At 42.9% G+C, this 12312-nt stretch overlaps 2 non-coding genes across 2 annotated transcripts; one reads left to right on the top strand and one right to left on the bottom strand.

Moving 5' to 3' along the window:
* The first annotated feature begins 9375 nt into the window (after positions 1–9375).
* On the top strand, positions 9376–9447 carry TRNAA-CGC (transfer RNA alanine (anticodon CGC)). Its single transcript has one exon. It is a non-coding gene; the product is annotated as a tRNA-Ala (tRNA).
* Positions 9448–9716: 269 nt separating this feature from the next.
* On the bottom strand, positions 9717–9787 carry TRNAG-GCC (transfer RNA glycine (anticodon GCC)). The gene has a single exon. It is a non-coding gene; the product is annotated as a tRNA-Gly (tRNA).
* Between the last annotated feature and the right edge of the window lie 2525 nt (positions 9788–12312).

Below are 12312 nucleotides of genomic sequence, written 5' to 3'. Positions count from 1 at the left end.
AGTTATCAGAAATTGGCATGTTTGTGTTGTGGTTAGGTTTTTAACCACAGAAGGAAAAGGACTCTAAAGAGTTAAAAAGATGTCCTTGGCCAGATTGTCTCTGCCAGGAGAAGTCCAGTATGAAGCAGATTCTTCCCTGGCCTACGTGCGGTACGAGATGTACAAGATGAAGAGACTATTGGTTAATTGGGCCAAGGAGAAAAGTGTATTTAAGAAGTCCGTGTTGTATGGCTTCTTACTGCTGGAACTTACTGCTGGAACTTACTGCTGGAACTTACTGCTGGTTCTTACTGCTGGAACTTACTGCTGGAACTTACTGCTAATGTTATACTGCTACGTTGTTGCTGTACTGTGAAAGGACTGTATATATGACCATTTATTCTGTAAGTAATTTATTTAGTGTCAGTAAAGCTTCTTACTGACCAAAGACCGTGAGTGCTTCTTTTTGTTCCTAAATTCAAGCTGAAACCATTTCCAGACTCTACGCTGCTGCTATTTCGCACTCTGCTATATTTTTGGGTAAGCAATTACCCCGATAGGTTATGCGCCCAGAGAAAGTCTGGAAGGCATAATTTTTGGTTGCTGGAAAGCTTGAGAGCAAAGGAACGCTGGAGGGAAAGACGGAGTCGAGCTCAGGCAGTTCATCGAGCTCAGACGGGTCTGTATCCAGTGTGAGTCGCGCTCCAGCCCAGCCGGTGAGGATGGCCCAGGTTCAGATGGCATCCAGTATTCCGGTGGAACGGCTGAATGAGAGAAATTACTTAACGTGGTCATTCAAGATGGAAATGTTTTTGAAGCGGGACAGATGTTGGAACGTCGTGAGTGTCCCGAGGCCGGTTGGTCAGACTGCTCAAGAAGCACAAGTGTGGGAAGAGCAGAATGAAAGGGCCAAAGCAAACATTGTCTTGAGTATGGAGGACTCGCAAATTGTCCATATCAACAGAGATGAGACGGCAAGAGACAGCTGGAATGCGCTGAGACAGATTTATGTGCGTGCGTCGGCAAGCACACGGCTGAGCCTCACCAGAGAGCTGTATCGGTTAAAGTTGGAGGAGGCTGGAAGTTTGGCAAATCATCTCCAACAGGTGAGATCTCTATTTGTCCAGTTGCAGGAGGTCGGAATCGTTTTTACGGAAGAGCATAAGTGCTACCTGATTTTGGGGTCGTTGCCTCAAAGCTGGGACGTTCTGACAACTAGTCTGGAAAGTATGAAGACTGATGAACTCACTCTTCATTATTTGACGGGTCGTTTGCTCCAAGAAGAGAAACGGCGTCTTTCCAGGAAAGAGGAAAACTGCCAGGAAAGGGTTAAGCAGTCAGCCCTTGGCAGCACAGAAAGAATGCAGAGAGATAAGTGTTTCCAAGACAACAGTGTGGAGAGAACCGCAGTTGCAATAAGAGAGTGTTATTTTTGCAAACAGCCGGGTCATATCAAACGCTTCTGTAAAAAGAGGAAGAAGGGAGTTACACAGGCTGGAGAGGAGAAGGAATGCTCGAATGCATTTGTTTCAGCCACAGTGAGGTGTAACGAGGCCCAAGAGGTTTGGCTGATTGATTCTGCGTCGTCCAGAACAATTTCTAATAATCCAGAGGCGTTTCGGAAGTTGGAACCAAGCAAGGTGAAGTCAATCACGCTTGCAGATGGACGAACGTCGAGGGTGGAAGGAATTGGCTGTTGCTACGTTCCATGTCTGCAAAAGGAGTGTGAACAGGTTCTGTATGTTCCAGATTTAGATTTTTGTCTCCTTTCTGTTAGTGCTCTAACGTCTGAAGGATACGTTGTTACGTTTCAGAAGGATGAGTGCCAAGTGATTAAGGATGGACAAAATGTGGCACTGGGACATGTTAAAAATGGACTGTTTTACATGGGTGCAGGTAAAGAAAGGGTGGCACAAACTGGTAACGTGCCAGACCATAAAAATTGTGTTCATGAGTTGCACAGGCGTTTAGGTCATGCAAGTTTTAAAGTGTTAAGTCACATGCCTCAAATGTGTACAGGGTTAAGCTTGCGAAACTGTAAAAATTTCTTGGATTGTTCAATCTGTCATCAGACCAAATCCCGGGTGCAGAACATCTGCAGGAAAAGTGACAGGGTGTCACAAAAGCCTTTTGAACTGGTGTTTATTGACTTGGTAGGGCCATTCACGCCTACACAAGGGGGATCCAGTTACGTGCTTGTAATTCTGGATGATTACACACGCTTTAGTTGGTGTTATTTACTGAAGCGAAAATCAGAAGCTTTTGAAACTTTTAGGGATTGGAAAACTTGGGCGGAAAAGTTCTTTAACAAGCCCATTATTTCTGTGCAGTCGGACCGTGGGGGTGAGTTTGTTTCTGGAAGGTTCTGTGAGTGGTTTAGGAAAACAGGAATCACACACAGGTTAATAGATCCCCAAACTCCTTTTCAAAATGGGTCAATTGAGAGAAGAATTGGAGTACTTCAAATGAAGAAAGATTCTCTCATGGCTGATGCAAACGCTGAGCAAGATTTGTGGGGAGAAGCATTTTTAACCGCAAACTATCTGTGTAATAGAACCTGGAGCAGGGTTACAGGCAGTTCGCCTTACTGTTTACTTTTTGGTTCAAAGCCAGATTTGTCTCACTTGAGAACATGGGGGTCTTGGGCATACGTGCATATCCCAAAGTCCAAAAGATCTAAAGGTGAAACCAAGTCTGTGAAATTACGTTTTGTGGGTTATTCAGGCATGCAATCCAAATCTTGGCGATTTTCCCTAAGTCATGGGAAGGTGGTTGTTTCTAGGTCTGCTACTTTTCAGGAGGCAGGTTGGGACAGGATTCAAGGTTCCCAAGTTCTGTTAGAAACTGTGAACAACCAGGAGAAAACAGTAACTCAGGGGTTAACTTCTCAGAGCCCTCACATCTCTGAGAAGAGTGTTTCCACTCCCAAAAGTGGAAGGGAGGAGGGAAATGAAAGGGAGGAAGAAATTGCCAGTGTACCTCGTCGTTCACAAAGAAAAAACAAAGGAATTCCACCTTTAAAGTATTCAGATGAATTCAGTGTATGTTATGTGAAGTCTGAACCTGAAAGTTACAGTGGTGTGTTGAAATTGTCTGAACAAAAGCAAGAAAAGTGTTTTCAGGCAGCGAAAACTGAAAGGGGGTGTTTTCAAACACACGTGTCTGTATGCAAAGGGGCAAGCAAAAGAGTACATGATTGTGGAGCTAGTGGTTCGTCTACTGGTGGCAGGGAGTTCCCAAGACCACATTCAAGAAAACTCAGCCCAAAGCTGCAGGAAGGGTTGAAACTGAAGTCTCTGGGGAAAGTTAGGTGTTACCTTGGTGTAGAGGTAGAAAAGTTTCCAAAGGAAATTACCTAAAAAGCCAGAAGCAGAAAGTTTTAAAATTGCTGAAAGTTTGCAAGTTGGAAGATTGCAAAGTAGTTCAACGCCCCAAAGCACCAAGTTTTTTCAACAGTGCTTGGAAGAAGAAGAAAAGAAAAGCTTACATATAAATAAGTCTCTGGGAAATGTAAAACACAGAGAAATGTACACAATGTTGGGATTGTTGTAAACATGTAAAGTTGATTTCTTACAGGTGAAATGTAATGAAATGTAAATTGTATTTTTTCTGTAGTTAAAAATGAAAGGGTGTTGTGGTTAGGTTTTTAACCACAGAAGGAAAAGGACTCTAAAGAGTTAAAAAGATGTCCTTGGCCAGATTGTCTCTGCCAGGAGAAGTCCAGTATGAAGCAGATTCTTCCCTGGCCTACGTGCGGTACGAGATGTACAAGATGAAGAGACTATTGGTTAATTGGGCCAAGGAGAAAAGTGTATTTAAGAAGTCCGTGTTGTATGGCTTCTTACTGCTGGAACTTACTGCTGGTTCTTACTGCTGGAACTTACTGCTGGAACTTACTGCTAATGTTATACTGCTACGTTGTTGCTGTACTGTGAAAGGACTGTATATATGACCATTTATTCTGTAAGTAATTTATTTAGTGTCAGTAAAGCTTCTTACTGACCAAAGACCGTGAGTGCTTCTTTTTGTTCCTAAATTCAAGCTGAAACCATTTCCAGACTCTACGCTGCTGCTATTTCGCACTCTGCTATATTTTTGGGTAAGCAATTACCCCGATAGTTTGAGGAGAAGAAAACAGCCTGGCCTCCATTTTGTCAGCAACTGTAGCTTGGAAAACTGGGCCTTCAAAAAGGGTGCTTCTACAGATGGGATTTTCTGGGAGTATTCTTTGAAAACTTGTGATGGTGGCATGAGGAAGAACAGGAGTTTGTGTGAAGAACAGGTAGCTTAAAAGTCTAAAATCGGCACAGAATCGAAATCCAGCCCTCGAGGGTTCCCTGAAAGGCCATGCTCTTTCCCCCAACCACGGATTATTTGGTGATTTCCCAGCTTTTGTACAGTTCCTTCCCATTCTAAGTGAATGAAATAATAGTTACCGGCACTGAGAATGTTAAGCTAAAATATACTTGTATTTTGGAGTTTTTGCCCCCCTTTTCCCTTCAGCCCCCTCCCCCCCCCCCCCCCAGAATGCAGTCCCTGAGAGGTTCTCCAAAATGGAATCAGCCATCAGGCTGAAAGAGGTTTGGTACCTCTGTTTTAAAACATGTACTACCCTATTTCTTCGATTCTAAGACACACGTTTTTCCCCATATAAACATCTCTAAAAATGGGGTGCGTCTTAGAATTATTTATTTATTTATTATATTTATTTGTATCCCGCCTTTTGCCCAATACTGGGCCTCAAGGCGGTATTACAAAGTTTAAAACATACATTTTAAAACATAGGAAAAGAAATGTAAAAAAAAGAAGTTTAAAAATGTGCAACAAAATTATAAGTCAGTAGGGGCCCAATTAAATGCAAAATTCCAGAGGTTAGCCAGAAGAGAGAAGGAATTATTTTTAAACAAGCAATGTGCGGAAGTGGAAGAAGACAATAGAATAGAAAGGACAAGAGACCTCTTCCAGAAAATTAGAAACATTGGAGGTAAATTCCAGGCAAAAATGGGTATGATCAAAAACAAAGATGGCAAGGACCTAACAGAAACAGAAGAGATCAAGAAAAGGTGGCAAGAATATACGGAAGATCTATATAGGAAGTATAATAATATCGGGGATAGCTCAGACGGTGTGGTCAGTGAGTTAGAGCCAGACATCCTGAAGAGTGAGGTTGAATGGGCCTTAAGAAGCATTGCTAATAACAAGGAAGCAGGAGACGACGGTATCCCAGCTGAACTGTTTAAAATATTGCAAGATGATGCTGTCAAGGTGATGCATGCCATATGCCAGCAAATTTGGAAAACACAAGAATGGCCATCAGACTGGAAAAAATCAACTTATATCCCCATACCAAAAAAGGGAAACACTAAAGAATGTTCAAACTATCGGACAGTGGCACTTATTTCACATGCCAACAAGGTAATGCTCAAGATCCTGCAAGGTAGACTCCAGCAATTCATGGAGCAAGAATTGCCAGATGTACAAGCTGGGTTTAGAAAAGGCAGAAGAACTAGAGACCAAATTGCCAATATCCGCTGGATAATGGAGAAAGCCAGGGAGTTCCAGAAAAACATCTATTTCTGTTTTATTGACTATTCTAAAGCCTTTGACTGTGTGGATCATAACAAACTGTGGCAAGTTCTTGGTGGTATGGGGATACCAAGTCATCTTGTCTGCCTCCTGAGGAATCTGTATAACGAACAAGTAGCAACAGTAAGAACAGACCACGGAACAACGGACTGGTTTAAGATTGGGAAAGGAGTACGGCAGGGTTGTATACTCTCACCTTAACTATTCAACTTGTATGCAGAACACATCATGCGACGTGCTGGGCTTGACGAATCCAAGGCTGGAGTTAAAATCGCAGGAAGAAACATTAACAATCTCAGATATGCAGATGACACCACTTTGATGGCTGAAAGCGAGGAGGAGCTGAGGAGCCTTATGACAAAGGTGAAAGAAGAAAGTGCAAAAGCTGGGTTGCAGTTAAACCTCAAAAAACCAAGATTATGGCAACCAGCTTGATTGATAACTGGCAAATAGAGGGAGAAAACGTGGAGGCAGTGACAGACTTTGTATTTCTGGGCGCAAAGATTACTGCAGACGCTGACTGCAGCCAGGAAATCAGAAGACATTTATTTCTTGGGAGGAGAGCAATGACAAATCTTGATAAAATAGTTAAGAGCAGAGACACCACACTGACAACAAAGGTCCGCATAGTTAAAGCAATGGTATTCCCCATAGTAACCTATGGCTGCGAGAGCTGGACCATAAGGAAAGCTGAGCGAAGGAAGATAGATGCTTTTGAACTGTGGTGTTGGAGGAAAATTCTGAGAGTGCCTTGGACTGCAAGAAGATCAAACCAGTCCATACTCCAGGAAATAAAGCCAGACTGCTCACTTGAGGGAATGGTATTAAAGGCAAAACTGAAGTACTTTGGCCACATAATGAGAAGACAGGATACCCTGGAGAAGAGGCTGATGCTAGGGAAAGTGGAAGGCAAAAGGAAGAGGGACCGACCAAGGGCAAGATGGATGGATGATATTCTGGAGGGGACAGAATTGACCTTGGGGGAGCTGGGGGTGGCAACGGCCGACAGAAAGCTCTGGCGTGGGCTGGTCCATGAAGTCACGAAGGGTCGGAAGCGACTGAACGAATAAACAACAACAAGGGGGAGAAAAAACAAACAAACAATGGGACAGGCCCTCGCCTTGGTGTCGCCCCCTTCAGAGGAGACCCCGCTGGTGGTGGATCTGCCCCCAAAGAAGCCTGCCTCTTAAGCTCCCAGTCCCAAAAAGTTGTTGCAGCTGGGGGTGAGATGGTTCTGTGCTGGGAGCCTGAGTCTGCTAGGAGGCAGTTGGAAGGCAGTTAGAATCACGGGTGTGTCTTAGGGTTTGTTTTTTTCTGTTGGTGGTACTGAAATTAGTGTGCGTCTTACAATCAATGGCGTCTTACAGTCGAAGAGATACGGTAGTACTTGCCAATACAGAATACACAATTGCCAGTAGGACAGGGGTGAGGAACACGTTTTAACTTGATTCATGGTTTATTTTGTTTTTAGATGTGTATATTGTTTTATATTGTATAATTTTATCTGTACACTGCCCTGAGATCCTAGTGATTTAGGGCGGGATACAACTGTTTTAAATAAATAAACAAACATGCAGCACTCCATACATTGTTGGACTGCAAATCCCATCATCCCTCACAGTTGGCTATGCTTGCTAGGATTGATAGGAGTTGCGGTCCAACAACATTTGGAGGGCACATGTTCCATACTCTCGCAGAAGTGTAATTTGCCAGGAGGAAAACGCTTGCCAATAGGGAACGCAAGGCAGCACTTGCTAATAGGGAAGCCATGCTTGCGAATGGAGAGGGGGAAGTGTTTACACAGGATAGATGATGGTAGGACATTTGAAGAATGGGAAACATAGGGATTTGTTTCCCCCCCCAGTGTTTTTAAAATCTTATTCTCATTTGCTACACCATACCCAAGAATCCTCTTCACCATAGCCACTATTGCAAACATTGGCGTGCTTCACCAGGTACAATAAATGGATTGCAAAGTACAGGGGAATGGTGAGATTGAAGCATTCATTCAGAATGCTTGGAATGGGAAGTGGCAAAGCTGGAATGAGGGGGAGGAAGGCCATGTATACACAGGGATAAGTGAAGGTGCCTCTCCAACGTGCGGCATGGAAAGTTTATGATAGGTAAGCAAGGTCATAGACAAGCAGAATCAAAATCAGCAAAGACAAAACTCCTCTCGCCCCCTAGTATTGTAATTGTCCATTGCTGAATTTACCAAACCACAGCACAAAAGGAGGAATGGAATATGCCCACATGTACATCTACAATAGTCACATTTCTTTTATTAGCTCAAGAGTACAGTTTTTCTTTTAGTAGATAATACTAGCAGATACTCTGGGCCTGTTCATGGTTAGGCCGTTAACCGTTTTGCAGTCAATGGTTAGTGAGTGTGTTTAAATTGTGGTTATGTAGCCACCATGGTTAGGAATGATTGACACGACACAATAAGCCTTAATGTTTTGGCTCAAAATACTTAACAAAATACATTCTTAATCGCATCATCTGATAAAATTCTAAATGAAAACAAAGCAATCATCAACTAGAACCACAGTTACATGTGTTGAGAGATAATCTGGTAATTTCCCCTAAGAATGTTAGAAGAATATGACATGAATATTTCCTGTTTCACTGAGATAGATGCACCTGCTATATGGAAAGGACTATTGATTCAATTAAAAATGAAAGCAGATATCTGATACTGACAAAACTTGTTGTTTTTGTTTGCCTTTATGGCTGAAAGTGTGTATACTAAATTCCTAGTTTCTCACACTGGTAGATGGGGTGCACAGAAATCAATCAAGAGCATTTGCATGGTCAGAACGAATAAGATGATTACTTATTATATGGCGGCAAATAGCCATGGCAGAAAGATTGACACAAAAACTTAAATTAGCAAAAGTTAAAATAGTTGATTTTTTATACAATATGGCATGATGCAAGGAGTTGTAGAACTTTTTTGTGTTTAAACATGCATGGGATTGTACCTTTAGGGTTCCAAACCTATGCATGTTTAGACAGAAAAAAGATCTATAATTTTCAGCATTTCGCTGGGGATGTTGGGTATTATAGGACTTTCTCCTGTCTAAACATGCATAGGATTGCACCCTAAATGTAATTTGCTCTTATTAAGAATCATAGAGAAAATATCCAGTGGATTGTACTCACATTTTTGCCTTTAAAGCAATGGGGAAAATATGTTACTCCTTGTCAACAACTACATTTAAACGTGATGTAATTTTCTTTTGGGTTCGGTTCTTGTTTGTACGTTTGACTTTGTATTTAGAAAATTAAAACATCTTTTTGGGAGGGGGAAAAAGATTCCCTTACTATGTGGAGAGCCAGCATTTTTGAGGCTGTAGCAGATGAGAAGAACATAGGTTCAAAACAATCGAACTTCTAGTTTTTTATAGCAGCCTTTTCATGTTGGGCTTTGCTGATAAGATTGGTAGAGACGAAGGTCTCTTTCCTGAAGACACATTGAAGCAGAAGACGTCTCGGGCTTCACTTCAATACAAATAGACAATGGACTGGTGCGTCTCTCAGGCTGCCGCCTTGTTAGACAACAAAAGGAGGAGGAGCTTTGCAAAGTGCAACGTGACCCTGGGGAAAATGTTCAGCGAGCGCTCTTTTGTGTATGTTCGTGTAGCGTTTCACACGCAAGTGTCCTGGCTTCTGGGGCTTGGTACTCACTTTCTTGCCTTTTCATACTTAGGTACTGTACAAAACAATTCTTGAAACGTTTTAAAAAAAATTCTGGAACATGCATATACGTAGACTGCATATACCTTGCTGAGCAAACACAAGCAGCTGGGGGATGTAGCTCAGTGGTAGAGCGCGCGCTTCGCATGTGTGAGGTCCCGGGTTCAATCCCCGGCATCTCCAGGGATTTTTGCAAGCCTATAAAATTTATTTTTTTTTGGTCAAGCCTCGCTGTCCTCCAGTACAACCGAAGTACTTATACTTTTGTCTACTGCGTTCATAAATATATAGAATTGTTTAAAACACATTGCTGAGATCATTGCAGACAATATGTGGGGATTTCTTCCTAATTTTAGACAACACCGGTGTTGACTTCTGCAATGTAAATGTAATGAAAGCACTTTTCAACTGTAAAATAAGTGCAACGCAAAAAAGAAAATAAAAAATTGAGTTGCATTGGCCGGGAATCGAACCCGGGCCTCCCGCGTGGCAGGCGAGAATTCTACCACTGAACCACCAATGCATACATGAAATAAGTCTTTCAAGGGCTTCTTCAAGGAAAGAGGTTTGTACTTTGCTGAACTAACTTCAAAGACCAAGTATTTTCCTCTCAAAGTGGCAACTCATACATTGTCCAAAAAGTGGAAATATCTCACCAAGAAAAGAAGGGAGTATAAAATGTTCATGCACTCATTTATATGTATAGATGCAAATTTAGCAATGATTACGAGAATCAAATTAGAAATACAATACATCCTGCCCTCATAGCCCTTCAAGTAGAGGACACTTTCAAATAGGTGATGGTCCTCTGGCAGCTCTTCAAATAGAGGACCCTCCTCTGTAAATTAGGGCACTCCAAAATCCAGACAGAAAGATCCTAAAGCTATCAATCAGAAGGTGTTATGTCGCTATTTTGTCTTTTCCTCCATAATGGTTTTTCAGTGGTAATAAAAAAAAAAAGATAGAAGTGATGAAAAAACATAGGAGGGATAGAAGAGGAAGACTATTTTGTCTGGGAGCCCTCATCAAATTTTATGAATGAGGCAGGACAATGGTGTAATAAAAGGCTTGTCATGAAGCACTCAAAGTATTTTGATACCTAAAAGATGAATACATGTTATTAGATCTAGACTAAGGATGCTGGCTGGGAAATGTATGACTTTTTTTCTGTCTAAACATGCATAGGACTGCACCTTAAGTTGGTCACACTTCGATCCCATTGAAATCAATGGGATTTAAGTTTAGGATGTTTTATCAATGTATACTATGTTTTTAATTCAGTTTTATGTATTTTATACTTATTGTTGTTCCCCACCTCGATCCAAATAGAGAAGCAGGTAAGAAATAAAATAAATTTATTATATTATTAAGCACAACTAACTTTTTGTATTGATTTCAATGGGATGCAAGAGCAACTAACATCATCTGGATCAAACCCATTTATTGTGCAAAAGCTTTTGTGGATGAGAGGCTACTTCATCAGATTCGTGAAGTATCCTCCTCAGCTAATAGTTGTGTGTGTATATACAGAAACACAGAAGGGATGTCATCCCAAAAGGAGCACCAGTGCAAACTCCCTAACAGCTGGGTGAGGAGCAGGGCAGAGAGTGAGGACAGTCTGCAGAGGAGCCCACCATCCCTGGAGAGGAATTACCAGTGCCTTGGCTGGAGGACAGAGAGATTTTTTATTTTTATTTATTTATTTATCATACTTATACCCCGCTCCTCAGCCAAAAAAGGCTCTCGGAGCGGCTTACACTTAGCAAAAAAGTCTAATAAAGTCTAATAATACAGTCTAATAAAGACATGACACACAAGGAAAAGGAATCCAGGAGAGAGAAAGAGAGAGAGAGAGTCCAAGAGGAGCAGGCCCCGATGTTACTTCTGCCTGCTCCTGTCCCTCGATCTTTCTTCTTCCCCACAGGGCCAAGATGGCAGTTTGCCCTGTGGGGGGGGGGGGAAGAGTCCAGCAGGAGCAGGCCCCGATGTTACTTCTGCCTGCTCCTGTCCCCTCGGTCCTTCTTCTTCCCCACAGGGCCAAGATGGCAGTTTGCCCTGTAGGGGGGGGGAAGAGTCCAGCAGGAGCAGGCCCCGATGTTACTTCTGCCTGCTCCTGTCCCCTCGGTCCTTCTTCTTCCCCACAGGGCCAAGATGGCAGTTTGCCCTGTGGGGGGGGGGAAGAGTCCAGCAGGAGCAGGCCCCGATGTTACTTCTGCCTGCTCCTGTCCCCTCGGTCCTTCTTCTTCCCCACAGGGCCAAGATGGCAGTTTGCCCTGTAGGGGGGGGGAAGAGTCCAGCAGGAGCAGGCCCCGATGTTACTTCTGCCTGCTCCTGTCCCCTCGGTCCTTCTTCTTCCCCACAGGGCCAAGATGGCAGTTTGCCCTGTGGGGGGGGGAAGAGTCCAGCAGGAGCAGGCCCCGATGTTACTTCTGCCTGCTCCTGTCCCCTCGGTCCTTCTTCTTCCCCACAGGGCCAAGATGGCAGTTTGCCCTGTAGGGGGGGGGAAGAGTCCAGCAGGAGCAGGCCCCGATGTTACTTCTGCCTGCTCCTGTCCCCTCGGTCTTTCTAGATAGCACTGTAGAGCCAGTGTAGGCCTTTGGTCTGATCCAGCAAGGCTCTTCTTATATTTTTATGAAAAAAAAATCTGCATGAGATGCAGTAAACTGCACACATTCTTCCAGTATACTCAGTCCATGGATGTAAACCACACCACTCTCTTTGGGAACTTCCTCACATCTTGAATTTTGTTTGAGGATAAGACGTTAGCTGTGGTTATTTGCGGCCATCAAGTATATTTTGTGCAATATCACACGGCCTTAGCAGACTCTTACTCTCTGGATATACCTTATCACCTGGTGGTGTCTCATGGCACAGTATCACCTTGTTGTTTCTCTCCCTCTCTTCTCCATCTGATAAAGAACCTTGTCTCTCTGCTAATGTTCAAGACTTTTCTCTTCTCCCAGACATTTTAACAGCATTTAACAACGTTAAGTTTGTTTTTAATGGACCCCAGAATTGTTGTTTTTAAATAGATACTGTTGTTTTTAT

Source organism: Elgaria multicarinata, chromosome 1 (genome assembly GCF_023053635.1).
Source record: "Elgaria multicarinata webbii isolate HBS135686 ecotype San Diego chromosome 1, rElgMul1.1.pri, whole genome shotgun sequence".
NCBI classification, from domain to species: Eukaryota; Metazoa; Chordata; class Lepidosauria; order Squamata; family Anguidae; genus Elgaria; species Elgaria multicarinata.
Note: the sequence above shows the minus strand (reverse complement) of the source record. Positions and strands in the feature narration are given on the sequence as shown.